The 26,521-nt window shown below is 40.2% G+C and overlaps 1 protein-coding gene across 1 annotated transcript in view; it reads left to right on the forward strand.

The window, feature by feature from the left end:
• The first annotated feature begins 9,556 nt into the window (after positions 1-9,556).
• Positions 9,557-26,521, forward strand: part of MRTFB (myocardin related transcription factor B) — a 238,293-nt gene continuing 221,328 nt past the window's right edge. The window contains exon 1 of the mRNA XM_075995119.1: positions 9,557-9,818. The gene's annotated coding sequence lies outside the window, so the exon portion shown is untranslated. The remainder of the gene's footprint in view (positions 9,819-26,521) is intronic.

Below are 26,521 nucleotides of genomic sequence, written 5' to 3' on the forward strand. Positions count from 1 at the left end.
CTGTTGCCCCAGCTAGAGTGCAGTGGTGTAATCATAGCTCACTGCAACCTCAAACTCTTGGGCTCAAGCAATCCTTCTGTCGCAGCCTTCTGAGTAGCTGGGACTACAGGCGCACGCCGCTATGCCCCACTAATTTTTCTATTTTTAGTAGAGACAGAGTCTTACTCTTGCTCAGACTAGTCTCAAACTCCTGAGCTCAAGCAATCTTCCCACCTCAGCCTCACAGAGTGCTAGGATTATATGGGTGAACCATAGCACCTGGCCCCACAAAGCTGTTAAGATTTGGTTTTCCTTCCTTGAGATAAAAAGTCTTGTAGATAAATGGAAGAGCAATGCATAGAATATATAGAAAATCAAAAGAAATATATATGTTTGAAAATCCATAAGAAAATAATCTCATTCTAAATTTCCTTCTGATTGGTTCTGGTTGGCTTTTTACTGAAGTGTACATAAATACAGGATAGTCATAGCATCCTTTTGTAATTTTTAAACTTTTATATTAATATTTAAACATTATTAATTTAGCTATTATTCACATATTTAGTAATGAGTGATAAATTTTCTACCTCAAGAGCTAATCTAGACATCAGCTCTGCCAACCATATCACATAGTTCAAGATTTCATCAGTGTCCACTATGTTTTTGTTTGCTACACTATTTGAACTAATACACAGTGGATCATGTAACACAAAATTGTCTTCCACTCTAACAAAAGTAGTTTAAACTGTCCTTTCCAATCTGAACCTTTCATATGACATCTTGATTTGTTGGTACTTAACAGTACATAAGGATTTTGAACTCTATGCAAGAATACTGTAAGAACGAATTGAGGAATGTCGAGAACCAGATTGGTTATCACAACTCTGTAAGGTGATGTGGAAAGCAGGAAAGAGGACAAGAAATAAAAATTAGTTAAAGGCAAAATAAAGGTTTGGGCTACTAATTTTGTCCCAGGTTTAAAATGTAGCCCCTAGAATAGAAAACAAAAAGGTAGAATGATTACATTCACTTTCGTATTTATTGTTTTATTGAAAAATTCAGTCATAGTTCAGAGTACATTAAAATAAACATACCACGTCAAACAGTATGGTTATTATGTTTCTTCACCCTACTCCAGCACTTCTTACAATATATAATTTCTATTTTTTCTTCTTGTATAATTCCACTTGCCTTTTATTGTTGTTTCATTATATAAAAGGAAAATCTTAACATAGCACATTCCATGATAAGGGGTTTCATTCCAAGTTAAGTTTTCAAAAATAAGCTCTTCTTAAAGCTTCCATTTTAAACAGTCCTTGTATTCTAGTACAATGTAGATAACAGTCTCACTTGTATTTAGTACCAGTGCCCCTTGGCTCTCAAAATCTGTTATTTCCTGTTGTACCTCCTGAACACTTGAAGACAGGTGCTCTGTCTCATGTGTATTTGAATTATGAATGATAATTTCTAATGAATTCTAAAATGGTCATTATAGGTGAAAGGCTCTCGCTGCCACTTCCTCTTCCAACTAAATAAATATATTTTAATGTATTCCCAGTTGTGAAAAGCTTTCAATACATCAAGTATTTCCTTCTCTCAGCTTTTTTTTTTTACAAATTTTTACACTCTAAGAATCTTTGGCAAAGAAACCAGAGATGCATGCAGTTGCAAAATCAATGTATTTATTTTCTAGCATGGCTTTGTTAACTTTGCCTTTTTCTCTCAAAATAGTAAATACCCAATTATGGACTCAATGTTTAGCTTTTTTAACACCTTTTTTAAAAGCTAGATCAGCAGCATTCTATTTTACAAGGTTTTTGCATAAAAATTTGAACATGAAATCTTGTGAGAAATCATTTTCAGTTTTGTTTATTTAAATCATAGTGCCTTTCTTGATATTTTCTTAAAACTATACAAGAAGAAATCATTTATTTTCAGTAGTGGTCATAAATATAATTTTTTTGGCAATAAGTTACTGTTTCTTCAGTTGGAAGCTTAGTAGACTGTATGTCTGCATATGTTTGAGTGCACCAGGGTGCAGTTTCCCAGCTCTTGAGGGACTGAAAATAATTGTCTCATTCATCAACCCATTAGGATATGATGGGTTAAGGCTAGATTTGGTCACGTTGAAATAACAGAGCATAGAATTAATAAATTGCCTTCAGCTGGAAAACCTACACTAAAGCAAATCTGAAGAAGTGGGTTCAAAAGGGAGACAAGCATTATTGGTCTTTGCTTTTGTTTTTCAAGCACGATTTGATTTTCCTTTGGCTCAGGAAACTACTTTGGGGAGATTCTCTTCTCTTTTGTGTTCAGTTTAACCTAAAAATGTCCTCTTAAAAACCAACATTTTAGGAAAATTTTTTTCTCATGATTGAGTATATTAAAATCTAGCTAAGCTTTGACATGAATTGTCGTTTTCTTTATTATTTTGCTTTCTATTTTTGTTTAGAGTTATTTCCTGTTCTAATCTGAACTTCAGCACTTAAACATCTTTATCAACCAGGTTTTTGGTGGCCTTTGCAGACTATGCTGGTATTTTTTAATTTAAGGATATGTAAGCCAAAACTTGGATAGCAGTGAGACATAAATGATTTATATCAATGTGTAACAGAGTTGTGTGTGTATGTTTAATAAAATGTATATTTATTCAGTATTTTCCTCAGCATTTTCTGGGCAAAGTAAAAATAGCAATACATAGTAAAAGGGCATATATTACCAGCAATGTGTTGGTAAATATAATTTAAAATTCAGAGAATATTTAATTTAATTCTTTCTTTGTTATGCAGAATAAATAAAGCTGAAATGCTCTTTGAACCACTGCTTTTGCTGTTGGACTCACTTGGTAACCCACCTTCTAAGGCTTCAAAGTATTTTGTTGTTGTTGTTGTTTTCCCTTCTTGCTTTTCATTCTGTAGCATGTCTCCTTAAGGAAGAAAAAAAAAAAACTATTCTCCTGAAAATACTCATTTATTGGTGCGTAATGAGTGTGGTAAGTACAATGCCTGGGACATCTTAACAAAGGTTAATTTCCTGCCACTCCTACCTCATGTGTTTTTGTTCCTTTAATGTCCAAGTTGGAAGAAATGAATTATCCTTTCAACACAGTTGGAATTTATTGTAATCTCTCAAACAAGTTTAATTATTAGTTTACTGATTGGCTAGTTTCGATGGTTTTATTATTTTTTGCTTCTGCTTTAAAATGTAGATCTGCATCCCTTTTTAACGAGGTGTTAAGACAGATTATTTCTCAAAATGTTTTAATGTCTGATTAAAGACTTGGCAGACTAACAAATCATTTCTTAGTAGCAGTAATATAACTCACATTTTTTTTTAGCACTTCAGCATTATCTCATTTAATCCTCATAACAAGCCCATAAAGGTACTATTTCTTAATCCAGTTTTGTAGTGATGAAACTGAGGCACGGACAGGCTAAGTATTTAATAATCTGCCCAAGGTCACCCAGGACTAAATGGTAGAACCATGATTTGAAACCCAAGCAGTCTGACTCCAGAGCCCATAGTGAAGCATTGGGGATTGGGGATGGGCGGGTAGTGAGAGACTGGTTTATGTCCACTTGTATATATTTGTATAAAATTGTGTAGTTTTGCATAAAAATCAATTATGTCATAGAGAAAGCATATTGCTTTGTTTTCATACCTCTCTTAGGTTAAAGTATCAAGAACAAGTATGCAACTTACAAAAAGGTAAAATAATACTGAGCACCTTTTTTGTGTAGAGCTAGATGTTATGTTGTCTAGTAACCTGTGCTAGTTCTGATTTTCCAGGGCTCCATACTTTTTGCTGATTGATTAGAATATTTTGCAACCTTATAAAAACAGTGATGAATTTGCAGAAAACTGATGGCAATGCATATGATTCTCATCCAGTAGCATTGCCTAATACGACACTAACCAGTTTTGCATTTGTTGGCAAATTTATGTTTGCGTTCCTTTGACTGATGAACTGTAAAATCTCCAGGTCCTTGATTTCTTCTGAATCAGTCTTAACATCTTCTTGGTTTCCTCATTAGTTGAGTCAAACCAAATCTTTGACTTCTATTTTTTTATTTTTGTATGAGAGTCATGGTTTCAACTTTTCAAAAACTTGTGATATTGCCAACATGAGTTCTGAGAGCTCCCAGGTAATGATAAAACCCTGTTTCCAGCCTCATACATCCTAAAGTTAAACTTTATAAAATAGAAGAGGATGCTATACATCTCTCTCTCTATATATACACACACACACACACATACACACATATATATTTCTTAAATATATCAGAAGTATAACTTGGTACTAAGATGTTAATATACTGAAAACTATACCTTGATAAGATTAATTTTAAGAACCACAGACAAATTTTGAGGTGCTGGCACTTGCTCAGTGGACGCTTGTCCTCATTTTGTTTACAAAAGCTTAACTGAATGTTTAATCTGAGTTCCTTTTCTGTGTAGCCATTGACTATCTGTGTTAAAGAGACTGATTTGTGAATGAGAAAGAAGAGGAATTTTAGATATTCCCAGGGATCTATCTGCATGACTAAGATACTTCTACAGCAGAAGAACACAGCTCCCTGTGGCCTGGAAGGTAAACAAAATCAACTTGTGATTTCAGACAAAGGGGTTTTCATGGATTCATGAAAATAGTAAATAAACTGGGTCTAATGAAACGGCATGGCATATTTAGATGGTAATATTTAGGGACCCTTTCCTATAATTATGAGCTACAGAATTTGGTGTCAATTACAAAATGTCCTTCACTGAGTAAGCGAATTGCCTCTCTGTGCAACTTTATTTCTGGGAAGGGTGACACCCAACAGAAGCTTAGGAGAGAGGATCGTTTAGTAGACTAAGGGAAGCGTGACTGGGCAGGTTTGTTTTCGTCATCAGGCATTGATTGCGTAAGGCAGACTCTCTGGGTCTGATGCAGTAACAAAAAGTCCATGCCATCAAAGGATGCTCAGTCTTGCAGTAAAGAGAAATCAAATGCAGAAAATGAGCAAGTAGAATAATAAAAATGCCATAAGAGAGTTGTGAGTGCTCCAGAGGTCAGAGGTCATATCCATGCAGCAATCAGGAAAAGCCTTGGAGAGGAAGTAGAATTCGAGAAGAGTCTTAAAGAACAGCTAGGATTTCAACAGACAGATGCTACAGCCCAAGTCCACTGCATTAGTGAAGAAACAGATGGGAAATAGAATGATGGTATTTAAAAAAAGAATGGTAAATAGTGAAGTAGGAGCAATACACTAGGGCCATATTGTAGGAGTCTTGTAAGGGCTGGGATGAGGACTTTGTTCTTATTTCAGTAGAAAAGCGAATATTTGATTAAGGGGAAAATGTGATTAAGAAGTCTTTTAAAACTTTAGTCTGACAGTAACTTTGAAATAGAAGGGAACTAATATTAACTGAGCACTTACAGAGCCCGGCACTTTATGCATATTACCTTTACAGACAAATAGACTATGACTCAGAGATTAAGAAATTACAGCCACAGTGGAAGTACATTATAGATTCAAACTCCAAAGCCTGTCTTCTCTCTAACACACCTTAGTGGCTAGAAGAGAGGATTGGAGATGAAAAGATAATTTTGGAAGCTGTTGGCAACTGTCTAAGCAATGAGTAATGAATACCAGAACTAGGATGATGCCTTTGGAGATGAAAAGGACATCAGTTGAAAAGGCACCCAAGAAGGACAGTCTGTGAAATGTGGCAAAGGAAATATGTGCCTCAAGAGTGTAAATAATGCCTAGCTTTTAAGCCTGGGCTCAGGAAGGGATGAGACTATTTAACAGAAAAAGCAAAAGTCTAGAGAAGAGCCTGCTTTTGTTGGGGAGAAGGATGGGTTCAGTTTTGATCAGGTTAGTTTTGAGATAGCTGGTAGTCAGGGGGACAGTCTCAATACAAGATGTAGTGGACATCTGCACCGAAATGAGAATTAAAGAAATTGGATAGTTAAGGTAAAGAAACAGGAAAAGACTAACAGCTTTAGAAAATGCCTGTATTTGGGAGGTGGGAAGACAGAGGAGACAGAACGTTAGAAGAAGAAGAAACTGAATCATGCAACAACCAGGACACTTAATAGAAATGAGGGAATTTCCAGGAAGTAACCCACAACATTAGGAGTTGAGCCTTAGGAGTGTTGGTGGCCTTCGGATCCACAACGAAAGAGCTCTGACCACCCTGGACCGTGGGTCCAGGGAGCCCAAGGACACACGGCGACCTGAGGGGCTGAGGAAGCCACTGGGATGGTGAGGATGACAAGAAAGAGGATCAGGATGAAGGAGCAGAGCAGAGTGATAGAAGGAAGAAGCCGGAGAGAGAACAGAAAACTGATGGAACCGAAGCTCAGTGTTAGGGGCCTGGGGGTGGAGGGAAAAACAAGCAGTTTTGCTTTCTTTCCTTTCACACCTACAGAAAACCTGTTTTTGTATCAATTTGCCTCTTCTTAAAGACCAGCGTGTATATTACCACATACCCCCAACTTGGAACAGACTGACTGGCAAGCCACAGTAGTAGGAATGAGCCCTTTTCCGAAGCCTTCTATTTTGACAACCAAATGCTGCCGTTTGGCAGTGAGGTCGGCTTGTGTTCAAGCTGGCTGGGGAACAGCCTAGAACCTTCTGTTTGTAACCTGGCTTTATAGTCTTATTATTACTTAAGGCATCCCTTTCAGCAATTTTTAAAACCAAAATCTATGCTGGCTAAGGTCATCTGGAAACTGAAAGTCAACGTTCAGCAACTCTCACTAGCCAATCCTAAACCTTGGTAGGGATTTTTATTTTGGTGGTAATGAGCTTACTGTAAGTGGGGCGGCTGAGTTGCTATGGTGATTTGTTCTCAAAACAGAGCAACTTTGCTTCAATACATTGAAAGAGCAGATAAATCTACTTTATGTTGACTCGATTGTGACATTAATTCTAGCTGAAACATCCCCCATGCGCCCATCAGGACTTGTGTATAGGAATTCTAAACTGGGGCCAAGAAGGCCTTGGCTAAAAGAATTGCAACTTTGGCTTTTCAAACCCGGGCCTTCACGATTCATACAACTGAAGACTGCTGGCTTCCAGCCTAGAGCTCTACCACGGGGGCGGCTTGCAGCTGGGGGAAGGTTCATCATTGAAGCAATTATGTGGTTAATTGCTCCAGTGTGGGCATAGGCTGAGCGTTGTGACTCATGCCACACTCTGTCACTGATAGACAGGGGGTGAGGAGGACAGGTTGCAAGGACGCAGTGAAAACTTAGCTGCTTTTCCCCATTCCTCTTGCAAATACGATAGATCCATGACTCAGGAGGATCTGCCTCTGAGGTGTGGGCGAAGGGCAGACCTCGACTCCAAGACATGGCGCTCCCGGCCTCCGTCAGTAGGGGTCCCCATTGAGTCGCACGTCCTAAACCAGCCGCGCTGGAGGCGCTCTGAGCTGGGGTGTATCTGCCTCTGGTCCTTGCCTGGCCTGTGCATGGTAGAGGAAAAAAGCAGATGCCTGACTTTTCAGTATGAGTCATTATAAACAAACGGAGGACAGACTGACGGCCTCTTATCAGAGCCCGAGTATGCGCCCCCGGACACAGGGTGAGTCAGAGTGGCAAGTCTTGTTGGTCACAGGGGATTTTTCCCCCTGAGGAAGAGGAAGATATTTGAGTAGAGTGCTCTTCATCTCTAAAATACTAGCAGTGACCCCTTGTCAAGCCCTGGGCTTCTAGGTGAGGTCAGATCCCCTCAAAACCAGATTCAGGATAGGAACTAGCCATGCCCACAAGGAAAGTCATCTGGAGTTGATAGAAATGTTCTTTCTCTTGGTGGTGTTAGTTTCACAATGTCCACATGTCAAAAACCGTCAAAGTGTACACTTTTAAATGTGTACGGCTTGTTTTGTGTAAGTCACACTTCAAATAGTTTGAGAAGAAATGCAGTTAACAGTTTAGCGGAGGGAAAAAAACTGGCCAAGCCATTGTTCTAGTGACTCCCCAAGAAGCTCAGGGTCTCTCCCCACCTCCCCACCGGTGGGTTGTGTTTGGGGGCACACACATGCAAGGGGGGCCTGCCTAGAGGCGTCATGGTGTCAGATCATCTCCTGCTGATCCCAGACTCCCAGAGTGGGTGTTGGTAGGTGACTTATTTCACCAAAGGGCACGCAGGCAGGAAGAATAGGTTGGTAACACATTTGGGGGTGGGCGGGGCAGATGTTGGGGAGCAAAGGAAAAAGCAGCACCTTCATCGTTACCCCACCCCAGGCAGCCACGGGCCTGGAGCAGTCTGTTCATGCCTTCATGTCTCAGCCAAGGCAAGTCGGGTCAAGCCGACGCTTGACTGCGCGCAGGAGCTCGGCGCTGGGCTGCACCCACAGGACACGCACACGTGAAATGACTTCACGCTTGGAAACCAGCACACCATCCAGCAAGTTCATTTAGGGGCAAACGAACACATATGTGCTTAGATGGCAAAAAAAAAAAAAAAAAAAAAAAAACATAAGGAAGTAGTTTGGCAAGTGGGGTTACTGAAAGAGCAAGCCGCTACAAGCGGAGGGGTAGCCCACATGTTTTTAAATGTAAATAACCTCAATTGGGAAAATACGAACATGTGTCTATGCACAGGCTTGCTTATAATCTTCTGAAAAAGTTATGTGACATTTTCCTCCTTTCAGATGAATGCCCCTAGTGGACAGGAAAGGGAACTTTTCTTTCCTGCTGCTATAGGTACTCTCTTGGGAATACCTGCTGCTTCTGACTGCTTGCTCACCTTATGGGACAGGTCTGTGTTTTATGTTGACTGCTAACCTTATCCAAGAGGAATTAATTATCTCTTTCATTTCCCCTTCAGTATCTGTAGGGCCAGCATATGTCTGTTCTTGCCACTATCTTTGGGAAATGACTATATACAGTGTACACAAAGTGATTTGGAGAATTTGTCGTCTTAACAAGAGGATCATTAATGCACAACAGCTTTGTCTAAATTGCCTAACCTCTCAGCCACTGTTGCCAAATCTGTATGTGTGTTTTTTGGGGGGGAGAAGGGGGGAATTGTTGTTTTTTGACTCTCTGGATTCTGTACATACCTTGAAAGGTGTATCCTTGCCACGGTGGCTCATGTCACATCTAACGCCTATCTGTGTCCTTGATTTCCAAAGACAGTCCCAAATTTCAACTATTCTTTTGACATACCTCCATCAATACACTCTTACTTTCAGATCCTTTTTTGTTATATAAAATACAATCTGTAGGAAGAATGTTCCACTCAACTAGTATATTTTCTCTTGAAACCCAGGGTCTTAAAAATTACCATTTGGAAAACAATGGCAGTGTGTTCAACAAACATTCATGAAATATCCACCGTGTGCCAGAACAGTAAAGCACAGCCCCTTAGTTTGGAGTTACAAGTTGTTGTTTTTTCCAGGTCTTAAAGAATCCAGAAAACAGAGCCAGCTTTTGTATTTGCAATAATGGAATTACAGTAAAGTATTACTTATACCAAAAAAAAAAAAAAAAAGAAAAGAAAACAACACTCATTGCCTGGAAATGACCAAACCTTCACAGCACTCTGATACGCATTACAGAGTTCTGGGGTGCTAAGAGCACAGGTTACAGAAGTTGTAAAAGTATACTTCTCTGTGGCGCATTGCCAAGCTAGGCCTTATTTCACATTTAATGCCTTGTAGGAAAAAGATAGCACAAGATGAGTCTTCGGAACAGATGAGAGAGTTCAGTCATCTTGAAAAGCAAGAAACCTGTGTCCTCAGCTGTTCGACATCTCTGGAGTATTCGCTGGTTTCGTCGAGTGGCGTCACGGGGCAGTTTTGAAATGGGAGAGAATATTTATAAAAGGAAAAGCATCCTCCAGGTAGGTCTTTTTAGTTTATTCCTTAGAGCTGACCTGGAGATACTTTTGTAAATGTGGCGTTTGGTTGAGGTTCCAAACCTTCGATCTGTTTTTTCAAACTGCATCTTCAATCCGTGGTCCAGAGTCAAGCTTTCTGTGTTTTCTCTAGTTAATAATCTTGTTTCCCGTATCATACACTAACATGTGTCTAACATAGGTGTTTTGTTTTTTTTTTAAATTGGGGCCACTGGTGCATAGAATTGGAATGATCATAATCCTTGGTTTATGAAGCACATCACTTATTTATGCATGACCTACTCTTATTTATTGAGCGCTTTCTGCATTATTTAATAATTATTTAATAATGCAAAAAGCACTCATGAAGTTACCACTCTCTCCCAAAAAAAAAAAGGCAGGACCTTGACAGTAAGATTATAACCTCCATCTAACCACACAGATCCACATTCCATCCTATTTCCTTGCTTCTCCCAAGCCACGGTGAACCCTCACCCCAATTTATGTTATGGACATTCTCTTGCTTTCTTTTCTATGTAGTTTTATTTATTCTTGTATATATCATATGTACTATAAAAATTGTGTGTATATACTGTTCTTAAATTTATAATAAGTGTAATGTTTTAGGATTTATCTTGGTAAGATTTATCCTGTTGTTGCACATTGCTGACTTCTCTATAATGTTTCATTATGTGAACATACTGTTGTTTATTCAGCAACTTTCTCATTACTGATCACTTAGGTTGTTCATAGGTTCTCAATATTACCATAAAAAATACTTTTATGGACATTCTTGTACCTAATCTTATACATGTGCAAATGTTTCTCTTAGGTATGTACCTAGGAGTGGAACTGTTGGGTTGGATGGGATGTGTATGTTCAACTTTAGGGTACAGTGGCAAACAGAAGTGGTTTTGCTAATTCACACTCACATCAGTAACGTGTATGAGAACCAATAGATCCACATCCTTTCCAACACCTGGTGTTGTCAGACTTTTTAATTTTCGTTGATCAATTGTGAATTAAATAGCGCCTCATTGCGGCTGTTGGTAACACAGGTGAAAAATCTCTTTGTATGTGATTGGCCACATATGCCTCCTTTTTTTCTCTGAGAAGTATCTGTTCATGTTTTTTGCCCATGTATCTACGGTTGTTTGTGTTTTTTTTTTTTATTTTATTAAAAGGAGCACTTAATATATTCTCAATACTAATCCTTCATTTGTGTGTTGTATTTCTTTTTACTTTCTTTAAGGTATCTTTTGATGAACAAAAGTTATTAATATAGCAAAATGTATCAATCTTTTATAATTAATGCTTTTTGTTTAAGACATTGTTTAGTGAGTCTTTTCTACCACAATATGTAAAAGATATCTATCTGTATTTTATACTAAGAGTTTTTAAAGTTTATGATGTAAAGATCCACAGTTTTTCCATGTCTATCACAATCCAAATTTTCATCTTATGCACAGTCTGTTCCTGGACTTGATTCTATTCTATTGGTGAATGTGTTTTTCTCACACCAATGCACCGTCTTACTAAAGCTTCATTAATATTCCTGATATATGGCAGGGCCATACCTTTCTCTCTCTACTCTTGGTCTTCAGAAGTGTCCTAGTAATTCTCAGCCCTTTAGCGTTCCAAATAAATTTTAGAATCATCTTATCAAGCTCCATGAAATCCCTATTGGGATTTTTTTTATTTCAGCATATTATGGGGGTACAAATGTTAAGGTAACATATACTGCCCGTTCCCCTCCTCCCCCCTCGAGTCAGAGCTTCGAGCGTGACCATCCCCCAAATGTTGCACATCTCACTCATTGTATTTGTACCCATCCCCCTCCCCGCTCCCACCTGCCCAACACCCGATAAATGTTTTTCCTATATGTCCACTTAGGTGTTGATCCATTAATACCAATTTGCTGGTGAGTACATGTGGTGCTTGTTTTTCCATTCTTGAGACACTTAGTAGAATGGGTTCCAGCTCTATGCAGGAAAATACAAGAGGTGCTATGTCACCATTGTTCCTTAAAGCTGAATAGTACTCCATGGTATACATATACCACATTTTATTAATCCACTCATGTATTGATGGGCACTTCAGTTGTTTCCACATCTTTGCAATTGTGAATTGTGCTGTTATAAACATTCGAGTGCAGGTGTCTTTTTCATAAAGTTACTTTATTGGGATTTTAATTGCAGTTACCTTGAATCTAAAGCTCAATCTAGGGAGCACTGACGTCCTAAAATTTATCCATGAAAACCATGAACATAATTGTCTATTTATTTTGCCTTCTTTAATATTTCCTGATAAAGTTTTATAATTTCCCATGTAAGGATTACAGATATCTTTTATTAGATTTATTCTAAGATATTTTATATTCTCTGATACTATTGAAAATTCTTCTCTTTAGTTACATTTTCTACTTTGCTGGTATAGTATATGCAACTGTATTTTTTAATTTAATGTCACACCCAGGAACTAATTAAATCTCATTTCTAATGCCTTATTTTGTGGCTTCTTTTGTCTTTTCTATATAGTCATCCTGTTATTTAATATCTGAAAATTATGACAGTTTTATCTCTTCCTTTCTAATCCCTATGCCTCTAATTTTTTTTTTTTTTTTTTTTTTTTTTTTTTTTTTTTTTTTTTTTTTTTTTGAGACAGACTCTTGCTTTGTTGCCCAGGCTAGAGTGAGTGCCATGGCATCAGCCTAGCTCACAGCAACCTCAAACTCCTGGGCTCAAGCAATCCTTCTGCCTCAGCCTCCCAAGTAGCTGGGACTACAGGCATGTGCCACCATGCCCGGCTAATCTTTTCTATATATATTAGTTGGCCAATTAATTTCTTTCTATTTATAGTAGAGACGGGGTCTCGCTCTTGCTCAGGCTGGTTTTGAACTCCTGACCTCAAGCAATCCGCCCACCTCGGCCTCCCAGAGGATTACAGGCATGAGCCACCGCGCCCAGCCCCTCCAATTAATTTTTTTTCTTGTCTTATTACACTGTAGTACCTCCATGCACTGTTGGATAGGTGGACTGGTAGTAAGCACCCTTGTCTGTTTTCTGACTTACGAGAGAACACTTCTAATCTGTTTGGATCTGTGGTTCCAATTCTAGCTTCCTATATTCCTTGTAACTTATAACCTCATATCGCCCTTATTTCTTTCTATATTTGCTTGGTTTAAGACAATTTTTAAATGAAGCTTATCTGTTTAGGTTTGAATAAATTAGATAATATTCTGAAAATATATATTATAAACCATTAAAAACCATAAGCAGTTAGAATAGTAGTCATAATGTTAAATAAATCATACTAAATCAACTTTTATTCATCCCTCCTCATTTTCCCCCTCATGTACTAGGCAGGTTATTAAGCTGCTTTGGGTCAAGTTACCGGAATAGTCCCTGGTTCACATAACATGAGAGTTAGAAGAAGCTGTAGCAATATAGTTGAGGAACCTAGGGCCTATTCATTCAACAAATATTTATCAAGAACCAACTTTGTGCTAGGCACCATGCTGGACCCTAAATATACACTACGGAACAAGTCAGCAAGACCCCTACTTTGCTGGGGCTACTTTCTCATCAGGGGAGAGAACAAGGAGACCAATAGAATTACAGATTATGTTAAGGGAAGAAAATGGGATGGAGAGAAGGAGAGAGAAACTGAGAAATGCATTTTCGCCAGACCCTCTTTTATTCTTCTTTGTCTTCCTGGGAGTGACACTGAATAATTCTGCAGCCTACAACCACTCCATGCCCCCATTTTGAGAAACCCAAGTTTGTAGGGGAGCAGGGGGACTCCACACAACTGATCACATCGCTGTTTGGGTACGTCTGTTAAAGACAGTAGTGGTCCAGCCCCTACACCAAAGCTAAGGGAATACAGGGCAAAAGAGCCTAGGTTCTCCCTCTGAGTACACAGACTTGGATAAACTCTAAAACCCAGTTGCATCCTACTCTGTGCCAGGATCCTTTGCTAGGTGCCAGGGCTACCAAGATGAAAAAGATCATGGTCCTGCCCTCCAGGAATTCAGGATGCTGTGGGGAAGAAGCAGGACATGCATACCAAGATGGAGACGTGATCAGGGTTCACTGAGGATGCAGAGGAGAGTATCTAACCTACTTGTGGAAGTCAGGGAAGGCTTCCTGGAGGGAGTGATGCTTGATGTGTCCATTTCTATGGCCACCAGTAGCAAAGCTCTAGTGGGGATCTAGAGAGCTAGCTCTAGGGTACAGAGTACAAGCTCTGGGCTTACACAGCCAAATTAATATCTTAAATTACCCAGCTGACTAAAACATCCATTTTATCATCTGTAAAATGGGGATAATAGTACTGAGAAATAAGTTTATTAGGAAAATTAAATAATCTGTATAGAGCACTTAGTTCTTGGTCAATTCATCTCATGACCAATCGCAGAAATTCATGTTGTAGAAATCCATTTACCAAGACACCAATACACTGAACTCACCAAAGTTACCAAGTAGCTTTGATAGTAACATTCACGCCTGTTTTCTGATTGTGAGATGTACTTTTCTGGCTATTGACTAAGTAAGATTGATAATGCCACCCAGCAAATGAATCTTATAAAATGCTACTTTTTAAAATGTGGCAAAGCAGGAATAAATCTAAACTGAAGTTTTTTGTTGACATCAAGTGCAATTTACTAACCAAAATTTTAGCATTTTGTGTCAAACAGATTTGCTTTCATTTCTTCTAAATTCTTTTATTTTGAATGCCTCTTTTATTCTTCAAACTGTAAACATTTAGAATAGTCTTTAGCCAGTTCCTTTAATGACATATCAGGCTTAAATTTAACTGCATTAAATTTAAAATAGAATTTAGTTTTAAACATGTTAATTTTGTATATAAAACATCCCAAGGAAATCTGAAATTTTAATTAAATTTAAAAGCATACTAAAGAAATCAGAGCTGGCTGAAATAATCCTTTCCTGAAAAATAACATTTTGGTTTCTAACAAGAATCATTTGGGATACATGAGTGAGTAGCAGTTTGCATAAAGATTTGACAGCAAAAGGTATTAAATAATTCAAAGAAGAAAAAGTTAATTTCCTCAAAATGAATTATTATAATGTATCATATTAATATTAGTACTTCTTATCTAATATGTATTAGCAATAAGAAAGAATTTTAAAACAAACAATCAGAAAAACCAACTTAAAAGCCACTTAAATTGCTAAATGATGAAAGCCAAAAGGTTGAACAAAGATTATGATCAAAACATTCAATTAACAATTATCTCTTAAATATCAATGTAAACCATTTTACAATCCAGAGAATGAGTACTGTATATAAATCTTTGCTGTATAATTTTTCTGTATGTCTGAAAATTCTAAGTATGTTAGAGAAAAAAATTAATGTAAATTAACAATTTTCTGTAAAAAATGCTAAAAGTATATTCTTATCAGCAATAACCGAAACTCAACCCTTTCTTAAAACGTTTGGTTTTAGTGAATAGGCAAACTTGGTCAATGGTTTTCATTCTGGAAAACAAATTTGATAAATTGGCTTTCAACAAATTAATTTCTGGGCAAATTAGTCTAGAGCTCCAAGAAGAGAATGCTCTCCAGACAGAAAAAAAATTGTGAAAGTAGAGGTAAGGAGGAGGAAATGACAGAATAACAGAACTGATACAAAACAACCTGGGGAGCAGAAGAAACACAGGAGGTGGGCAGGGCACAGGTCCTGGTGGGAGTCATAGCCATGGGAGGGTTTTATAATACTTACTGGTTGTATTGTGGGGTTTTTTTCCCCTGACTATAAACATAACATGATTTTGTCAAATTTAGACTCTGGAAAGGAATATAAAAGAAAATAAAAGCCATAATCCCATCACTTAGTTTTTTTTTTTTTTTTCTATATATGTCAACATGCAAGTGTCTTGACTGCTCAGTATCCTGAAAGGCTGTTAATGTTTTGACCACCAGTAGCATGTCAATTTCCAAATTCCCTTACCCTAGCCATGGATATTTTCCAGACATTATATTCCTTGACCCTGGAGTCTACCAGCCATCTGCCAGTGCTAACCATTAACTTTTTAAAAAATGAACTTCTGTTAAAGAAATTATACTTAGAATTTTGTGAGATTTTAGAAAATCTGGGTAGGCAAATTTTATATATATATATATATATATATATATAGTCTAATTTTACTAGTCAGGGATAATTCTAGCACTTCAATGTGTATCCTAGACTTATTTCTGTCTTTATTTACATAGTGTATTTCACTTAAAATGGAATCTTCTTATATAGATTCTATTTTTTGAGTATTTATCCTAACATAGTATACAGTTTGTCAGTGTCATAAATGTTCATCTACATCATTGAGTGGTACAGAATATTTCATTGTGTGGGCAATATCTAAAATATGTATCAAATGTGCATCACAGCCACCAACCAATCAGAGTGGACGCTGGCAAGCGCTCCCACAGTCCTATCTGCTGAGGATTTTATTAAACCAATCCTGCATTGTTGACCCTTACATTGTTTCCAGTTGTTCCCTACCAGAAGCAATGATCAAGTGAGCATCTTTTACACTAAACCTTTATGCAGATACATGATCGTTTCTGATCATTTCTCAGGATACATTTTAATAAGTGGAATTCCTAATGAGAGTAAAACCATGTTTTAACTTTTCGACATATGCAGCCAAATTGCTCTCTAAAAAGATTGTATCAATTTATATTCATATTAGCAAGATGTAAGAGAGCCTCTTTTTCTATGCCCTCACTAAGAATGGTATTATTCTGCCTTTTATCATCCATATGCTAAGTTCAAATGACATTGCACTATTTTAATTTGGACTTCTTCAGTTACCGTTGAGATTAGATTTTTCATATGTTTCTTGATCATTTGAGTGTGTGTGTGTGTGTGTGTGTGTGAATTGTCTTTTGGTGTCCATTTCCCTTTTATCTATCAAATGTTCTTTGTATTATTTATTTGTGAGAATTATATCTGTTAAGAGTAGTCAGGTTGCATAAATGTTGCATACCTTTTTCTAAATTTGTCTTTTTTCTATGCTTTTGCCTTTCCAATTTTTAAAAATTTGTGTGTTGTTAAATCTTTCAGTATTCTTAAAATTCCTTTTCATCTGAGAATATATAAAATCCACCCAAATTTCCTTCTGGTATTCTTGCTTCATTTCTAACATTTAAATCTCTATTCCACGGAAAACTTGGGTCTGTGTGCAATGTGAGGTGTGTATCTGACTTTTCCAAACGGTGAGCTAGTTGTTGAACACCAGTTGTTGAAAGACACTTTATTACCTGCTGATCTTAATTGGCACCTTTGTCTTATACTGTATTTATGTTTACACTTGGATATGTTTCTGTGCTTTCAATTCTGTTCCTATCATTTTATAATAAGTTTTAATAATTTATTGGACAGATGCTTCTATTATTATGCTCTTTGAAATTTTTATCAGCTAATTGCCCATCCTTGAGAATTTCTTCTTCCAGGTGAACATATAAGATTCTTTTGGTTAAGTTGCCAAAAAAAAATTGTGTTTAGATTTTTTTTATTGAAATAATATTACATTTATGTTATTTTGGTAATGGACAATATTAGGAAAATGATATGTTTTACCATTTGTTGAAGTCTTCTTTCATGTTCTTCAGTAATATTTTGCAGCTTGATTCTTATAGGTCCTGTACGTTTCTTGCCAAGTTAATTCAAAGGTATTTGTTGTTATTGCAAATCGTGACTGAGCTCTCTTCCCTCCCTCTGGCCCTGGCCATTCTGTTACGTGAATTTTTATGGATTTTATAACTGATAATCTTATGGAACTCTTATTCATTGTAATAGTTTTTCAGCTGATTCAGTTGAATATTATAGTAAGACCATCACTTCATTTAAAAATAATAGTGATAATTTTGACCCCTTTCTGTATTTATGCCTCTTTTCCTGTTTCTTCTCTTACAGCATGGGTTCAGGAATATAGATGTGTGTGGGGCCCAGGCAAGTGACATAAATGAATGAATTGGGCCAAGTGAGGCCTTCGGAGAGAGCCTGGGCCTTGTCTAAAGTGGGAAGCCCCTACTTAGCCCCAGCCAATGTCTGCCATTTGGAAAATAGGCCTAATGTTAACAGATGGTCAGATATTTTTAAAAAGATATACCAAAGATCAGGGTTGGTTTTTTGTTGTTGTTGTTATTTTTTAATGTGAAATATACTGACCTTTTAAATGTTGAAAATGAATTTGACTTTTTTTAAACATTAAGCAAGTCAAATATAGGATATTCGATGGTCAAATTCAACTCAGGCTCCCAGGGCCCCCTGCTTTGGCAAGACTTTCAGAATATAAGTATATATGAAGTTGGAATATCAGGAATTCTTGCCTTGTCCTGGGCTAGTCAAAATGCCTTCCATTCTTTGACCAGTTAGCGATTTGTAGGCTCTTGATGTGAGATAAATACTATTTTTCAGCGTTAAGCCTCTGTCTCTTTCCAATTTAGCAGGAGCATTGTATGAAGAGAGTAATTTGAGTTCTATTAGCTGATGTGGTTTTCTTCTTTGACCTCTGAATCTATGAATTTTCTAATATTGAACCATCCTTGCATTTGTGATTTGGAGGGTTAAGCTGTACTTAGTCATGTTATATTATTCTTTTCAATATAGAGTTGTATTCCATTTTCTTAATGTTTTATTTAAGGATTATAAAACAGTAGAAAAATAGTATTTTTTTAAGTAGCAAAACTCATCTATTACCTCTCTGTCTCATGACCACCATTGTCCTCTACTTGTTTTCATGGTAAAAAATGTGACTTGAAAAATATATATACTTTTTAAATAAAAAAAATTTTTTATTCAAAAACATTTTTTTAATTTTTAAAAATTAAAAAAAGAGAATGTGGCATGCTGCTTAGAAAAAGGGGGAGGTAGCAAGACTTCACCAGGTCCACACAGACATGCTTATAGATTAATAGATGATTATTTGGCTTTTAAGTTGCTGAGGGGGGAAGAGTAAAGCTAGATTGTCCTCAATAAATAAATCTTGTGGTTTCTTAGAGACTGTTTGAGGAAAGAAAGGGTGAAAGAGCTCAGGGAAAGGATAGAAATGTCTAATAGTTTCTGCGGTGCTTTGTAATGTGCTTCTATCCTCTGATGTTCCCACAAGATTATTAATCCATTTGTCTAATCCATGCTGTGGCAATAGGTCTTTTGTGCAATGTGACTAACCCAGGGAAGGGCAGCTACTGCCTTTGCCTCAGAGGGCCCTGCTCTGTCCTGCCCTTGGCCACACCCCTCCTCCACAGGTAAGGGTTCTAAAGGCCAAGGACAGGCTCTACAAGGAGGTCCATCTAGGTTGGGAATTCCGGGGTTCCGAGTGCCATGACCCCATGCCCCCTGCCTTCTAGACCATGTTCTATTAATAGATACCCAGGCCCCAAGGATTCTCTGCCTAAATGGCCCTAGTCTGCTTCCAGGGCCTCTTTCCTAGGCCCGTTCTCCCAAGGGTGGATGACGCTCCAGGTGTCTGTACTCACAGCCTGAGAAGTGACCAAGGACCACTGCATGTGTGGGTGCGAGCAAAGCATGGACATTGGACTGGAGCGTCCACACCTGTTCTCACAAGGTGCATCACGACCCAGGATGCAGCTGGGGCTGTACCGAAAGGGCACCCAGCTCTCCTTGGGCCGCCAAGTAATAGCTCAGAGCTCTGAGGAGCCTGGGAAAATTTTACATTCAAACGTGGCTTTCTGAGTGGTTATGAAGGCATAATCTGTCAAAGTAGAAGGAAAAGCAGCATGACTTCCAACTTTTACATACGTGGGCCATCTGGTATGTCGGCCTCGTTTATACTCTCACCCCAAACCTCTCAATTCTTGCGGGAAACCAGCTATGAGCCAGTCCTCCAGGTGAGCACGAGGCCTGCAGTGGGAAGAGACGTGGAGACTTTTGTATTCATTGGTTTCCCAGATGGTAAATACGGCCCATAGATTATTTCCCCTTACAAAATGATCGATGATTGCAATCAGCAAAGAAATAGAAAAATATTGGCATCTCTATCCGTATTAGTCTCCTAGGGCTGCCCTAACAAAGTTCCACAAGCCGGTGGCTTAGAACAACAGCAATGTGTTCTGTTGCAGGTGTGGAGGCTGGAAGTTTGAAGTCGAGGTGTGGGCTCCAGGAGAGGAGCCGTCCTGCCCTCTTCCTGGCTCCTGGGATCTCCTCCCCATCCCCAGCGCTTCTGCTCTGTAGCTGCACCATTCTGGTATCTGCCTCCGTCTTCACGTGGCTTCTTCCTGAGTATCTGTGTATCCTCTCCTCTTCTTATAAGGACACTGGTCACTGGATTTAGGGCCCAGCCTAATCCGGTATGACCTCATCTTAATAATTCCATATGCAAAGATCCTAATTTCCAAATAAGGACCCATTCGGAGGTTCTGGGTGGACACTGTTCAACCCACTGCACTCTCCCTGAGTAAATGGACCCGTATGTCTCAGGTTTTCCCTTCTCTCTCTGCCTCTCTTCCCCTCGCCACCCCTCAGTATTTGGTTATTGCAGTTAGGTTCGTTTTGTGAAATGTGCTGGGTACTTTTTTTTTCCTTTCTTTTTGTAGAGATGGGATCTCGCTCTTGCTCAGGCTAGTCTGGAACTCCTGGCCTCAAGCGATCCTCCCACCTTGGCCTCCCAAAGTTCTGGGATTACAGGCATGAGCCACTGTGTGCCCAGCCTTGGGACATGTTTAAATGTTTTTTTACATTCTGGAACCAATTACATTCTATAGAAAGGGCTTCTTATCTGTTTCACAGAATTAGCCCATGCACCCCTCACCCCCCAAATCATCCAAGCCTGTACATCTCATCAAAGTGGCAGGGAGTTCTCACTCAGCTTTTTCCTGTTACTTTTGTCTAGTTGGGTTTTTCTGCCTCTTCTTGAGTAGGTTTTATGTCTTTTTGGGTCCATATTTTATTAGCATACATTTCAACACAGTATGCTTTTAACTGTAATCTTCTTCCAAATCTATGTTTCTAGTCCCTAATCCTGGCATTATTTATTTTTATTGTCTTTCTTTCTCGTGTAACTTTGCCAGAAGTTTGTCTCTTTTATTGGTCTTTTAAAAGAGCTAGCTCTTTGATTTATCTTATCGATTCTATTGTTGTCTATTTTCTAATTTGCTCCTATTTGCTTTTATCTTATACTTCTTTCTGTCTGCCATCCTTAAATATACTTTATTAGCTTTTGACTCCGGTTTTTAGTTAACTGCTCAGGGTTTTGTATTTTGTTGTTGTTGTTGTTTTTCATTTTTATTTAATAACAAAACCATTTAAGCTTTGTCTTTTTTCCAGCAAGTGGCCAGAGAGATGGATAAAACTAAAGAACATTGTAGTCAGGAGAGGGGACCCAGCAATAGAAAAGATCAGAAACACTCTTCTCAGCCAGGCACAGTGGCTCACGCCTGTAATCCTAGCACTCTGGGAGGCCGAGGCGGGAGGATCGCTCAAGATCAGGAGTTTGAAACCAGCCTGAGCAAGAGCGAGACCCCGTTTCTACTAAAAAATAGAAAGAAATTAATTGGCCAACTAAAAATACATAGAAAAAATTAGCCAGGCATGGTGACGATGCCTGTAGTCCCAGCTACTCGGGAGGCTGAGGCAGGAGGATCCCTTGAGCCCAGAAGTTTGAGGTTGCTGTGAGCTAGGCTGATGCCATGGCACTCACTCTAGTGGTTGGGCAACCAAGTGAGACTCTGTCTCAAAAAGAAAAAGAAAGAAAGAAACACTCTTCTCTGTTGAGGACCTGGCTATGTGTCTAAATACCAGTTCTTTTGTGCTGTCGCTTCTTGGGAATGTTAACTAGGGAGCCAAGGCAGACTCTAGAGAGAGGCTGGACTCCACCTTTCTCGCAGTGATGGAAAGTAGGGCCCTTCCAACTTTATCCTACTTTCCGAATCAGTTTTATCTGATGTGTGGGTTCCTGGGGCCTGAGCGACACTTGTTTGGAATTGCATCGGCCAGCCTGGGAATGGTATGGCTGTGGAAATGCTGGAAAACCTCATGAACTGAGTGTGTTTCCTACAAGCATCAACCTGCCACACCCAACCTTCACCTACTTAGCAATCTCTCCTCTCCTCCTGGCTCTGCTGAGATTTATGTAAGAATTGATTAAAGAGCATTGAAAAGACAAAAGGGAGCATTGATTGAAAATAGTAAATGGTCATTGTCAGTATAGGTTCGAAGATGGTAGTAGGGTATGAAGTGAAAAACATTCTCCAGCCAGACCAGGTTAAGTCTGCTTGTAATATCTCGAAAAGGCCCAGTCTCAGAGCATCAGGGGACCTCAGCAGAGGACCACAGGGACTGGGGTTGGGATACCTCATCTTGATCCCTGGTCTCCAAGTGGAACGTGACTCAGGGCAATGTCAGTATCCACTGGTCTTTTGCATGTGGAGATCGGCATAGAGAAATGCAGAATTCAGGGATGCAAAAACGGGGGTCTCTGCCAATCCCCAATTCCCAGGCCTCCCTTCCTCATTGAATATAGATCTTCCCATCTAAGCAATCCATTGCAGGGTCTCAGCCCTGGCATTCTTTCTATTCCTAAGAGGATTCATTATGAACATTTACTGAGCTTTTGCTGTGTCCCAAATATAGTACTTAGGTGTTTTGTTTTATTTAACAGCTTTATTGGGATAGAGTTTACATATCACGAAATTGGCCCATTATAAGTAATACAATACAAACATTTTCAAAGATTTTATAGGGTCGTGCAGCCATTATCACCGCCCAGTTTTAGAATATTTCATCATCTCCTAAAACTCCCTCACACCTGTTTGCAGTCAGTCCCCCATGCCATCCCCAGCTCCGGCAACACTGATCTGCTTTCTGTCTGTACACATTTGTCTTTTTTGGAAATTTCATGGAAATTAAATCATGTAATGTTCAATTCTTTTGCACTTGGCTTCTTTTACTTATAATGTGTTTGAAATCCATCTATGTGGCAGCGTGTATCAGTATTTTGTTTCTTTTTTATAGCTGAGTAGTGTTCCATTATATAGATACACACAGTTTGTGTTCTCATTCACCAGTTGATGGGCATTTGGATTGTTTCAGCTTTTTAGCTATTATAAATAATGCTGCTGTGAACATTCATCGTCGAGTCTCTGTGAGGACATAAGTTTTCATTTCTTTTGGGAATGGAGTGGAATTGCTGGGTTGTACAGTAGGCTTATGTTTAACTTTATAGGAAATTGTCAAACTGTTTTCCAAAGTGGGTGTACCATTTGACACCCCCACTGCCAACATATGAGGGTTCTGTTTTCTCCACATCCTTGCGAACACCTGGTGTTGTCTGTCTTTTCTATTATAGCCATTCTTGCATGTGTATGAAGGTATCTTTATCTAACATCAGAATGTTTTATCGAATGTATTCATCAATGCTTCAAACATTATCTAAAGATAGGCCTCTTTTTCTCTTCCTCCATCTGCAGCCCTCTGCAGTGGGCTGCATGCCTTCAGGGAAGAGGGACATGGACACTCAAGATCTGCCCCCAGCATACACACATGAGGGGTTGGAAGGGAGAAAAGGTAGGACAAATGAGGGTGGGAGAGGGAAGTACTTACTTGGCGGTTAGAGTCAAAAGGCGGTATGACACCCTATGGGCGTGCTCAGGTGCCATGCAGGGAGATGAGTGGGTACCTGGAAAGGCCCCAGCACTGGGGCAGTGCAGCTCAGGCCACCCTGGGAATCCATTCTCACTCCCCGGACTCTGGCTATCCACCCCTAGTCTCTGCCCGATGAGAGATTATTACCCTCCTAGGCCGCCCTTTGGGAGGAGACCCATTTGGCCAGGTCGGTCCGTAGGAAACACTCCTACTGCGCCAGGACAGGATCTGGGCGTGCAAGCCAATGCCAGCTTCCTAGCCACGGGCTCTCACCCTCCGATGCTCAGGAGTGAGTCACGCACAGTCACCCCCTGTGCTTCCCCGTCTCTAGCGGCTGGGAAGTCTCGTCCAACTCTCTGCAGCCTCTTGCAGAAGCTGCTCTCACTGGACTGGAGGTGCAGGAATAGGTTAAACACCCCCAGCGCATGCGTGCTTGTTTGTTGGGAGGTGAATGACAACACGGTATTTGCCAAAGGAAAAAAAAAAAAAAAAAAACCTCATAAATCCTCTCTTAATACTCACTGATTCTTTTAGATCCTCTTTGTGGACTGAGGATTTGTGAAACTGCAGGGAGTTGAGTGTGAGACGAGCTCTGAAGTATTGGCTGCGAAAATCTACATCTTTATCTGGTAACTCGCTTTGCGGTTTCATAGCTGTGAGCTCTTGGTGCCTCGTCGTCATTTCCTAATTTACCAGCCTGTTACACGTAAAATGGAGACATCATTCGTACTTGCCTCTCGGGGTTTTTAAGGAGATGCAGTGGCACAACTGATGCATGCAAAGTGCTAAGCAGAGTGCCTGGCACTTAGTTAGACCTCAGGTATATGTCGCTATTATTAATATTTGCTCTGAATCCCCAGCGCCGAGCCAAGGATGGGACACATTGGAAGCATTCAGTAATTATTAATAAGTGACTTGTAAATAACTCCACGTGTTACAAGGCAGAATGAAATAAGTGCTCAGGAAGTGTACAAGTTACGTATCGCGGCAACCCAGGGAAGCAGTAGGTAATCCTGACTGGTGTGGCCTGAGCCTCCGCAGGGAGGTGGTGTTTGGGTTTGAGTAGGTGGAGAATGGAGAAACCAGTACAAGGAAGCAGGATATGGTGTGCGTTTCCAGAAGAGTCCAAAAGAGCTAATAAAAAAGGGAGCAACAACGGGCTGTCACTTATGGATGGAGCTGGGTTGTTAGTTGGGCCAATCAACTTCAACCAGCACAGGGAAAACACTGGCTCATGAAAGTGCAAAGTTGAAGTGTAGGCTCCAGCATCAGGCCCAGCTGGATCCGGGCTTCGAATGAGGCCACCAGGCTGTGTTTGTCAACTCTGCTTCCCCCCGGTACTGATTTCATTCTCAGCCAGGCTCCCTCTTGGGTAGCAAGGTGGCCATGGCACTTCCCAAGGCTGCCTACTTCCAGTTCAAATCCAGAAGGTCTTCATCCTGGCATTCCCAGCAAAAGCCCTGGGATTTGTTGCAATTGCCCTACCTCCATCCCAGGGCCACTCCTGCAAGACTCCTGTCAAGGTGTGGGCTTGGCCAGGACTCCCAGGGGCTCCAGCCAAGACAAGGCACTGGAGCACCTGGGCCGGGAGTGGGAAGAGCTGGTCCCCCAGAGGCCTGTGGTCACCCGGGGAGGGAGGAAGAGCTGCTGGACAGGAAAACCAACAGGTAGATACTCTGCGTACTTAATTTTTGCCATAAAAGACCAGGCTCTCTGGAGCTACACTGCCTGGCTTCCAACCCTGACGTACTGGCTGTGTGGCCTGGAGCAAGTTACACATCTCTTCTTGGTGCCTCAGTTTCCTCACCTGTAGAATAGAGATACTAAGAGTCCCTATCTCGTAGGGGTTTACAAAAGATTAAATACGTTTTTGCAAAGTGCTTAGAGAAGTGCCTGGCATTAGCTTACTGAAGGGTTGAGTCAATGTTACCGACTCTTGTTACTATTCTAGCGGCTTGACTTTGTTGCCCGTGGCTTTGTGTCCATTCACGGTGATTCCAGGTGTTTCCAGCCCCAACTAGACTATCACAGTGTCGTGATGACTCCATTTCAATCCTCAGTGTGATGAAAAGCAAAGCCACCAGGCCTGGAACGCAGGCCCCTGGTGTTCTCCACCACAAAGATCTCCACGCGTAAGGAGGTCCTTTTAATTCACGGCGCAGGACCTGCCACGGAAACCCCAGCCAGCCCTGCGTTTGCCAGCACCGGGGAAAGCAAGAGGAAACCCTAGCACTTGCGCCCTTCCCTGAGGGAGTTTGCAATCTAATCTCAAAGACCAGAACACTCTGTCAAATACAGCCTGCACCAGGATCCATTCCCAGGGGGCGCTGCCAGGTCGCCCGGCCAGCGCACTTATAGAGTGACATCCTTCCTCTGCAGCTCCTTCCCACTTAGAGTGTGAATGAGCATTTAGGGGGGAAAAAAAGGGATGAACACAGAATCGGGCGGAATCACAGAGTCTGACTCACCTGCTGCTCTTCCCCCTCCTGGACAGCCCTGGAGGGGAACAAGCCCAGCTCATCTCCGCGTAGTGCCCGCCGGGTAACCCGAGAACGTCCAGTCAGCAAGCGTGTCCCTGCGAAAAGGACCTTTCGGTGACACTGAGCTGAGTGTATCCCCACTCTATTTATAGGTGCTGTTGGTTTCATTTGAGTCCAGCTTCTAAGAATAAGTCGTGAACTCATCCTGTAGGCAGGCCAGAGCCCACAGCTGTGAGACGGCCCGTAAATTCCTTCCCTTTCCTTCTGGCTCTGGAAGGGGGCTGTGGTTCAAAGGTGAGCCCCTCTCGATTGCCCGGGCGGGCCGGGCTCAAGACCCAGGCATGTTTGGAGTTTGGCTTTATGATGGTTTCTCAGTATGGTTTTGTTTTGTTTTGGTGTTTGCTTTTGGATGGGTGGTCGCAGAACATCTGTAACCTCTTTCTCACCCCCAAAGGATTGACAAAGACCATGTATCTTGAGCCCTTCACTGGTTGATCTTCAGATGCAAAGAGCCCCCACCAGGACTCAGATGTCCCCCAGGAAGGAGGGTGTGGCAGTGGAGAAGAAAAATGCCTTTCTTTCCAGCTTCCTCCTGACCTG

This window comes from Microcebus murinus, chromosome 19 (assembly GCF_040939455.1).
Source record: "Microcebus murinus isolate Inina chromosome 19, M.murinus_Inina_mat1.0, whole genome shotgun sequence".
NCBI classification, from domain to species: Eukaryota; Metazoa; Chordata; class Mammalia; order Primates; family Cheirogaleidae; genus Microcebus; species Microcebus murinus.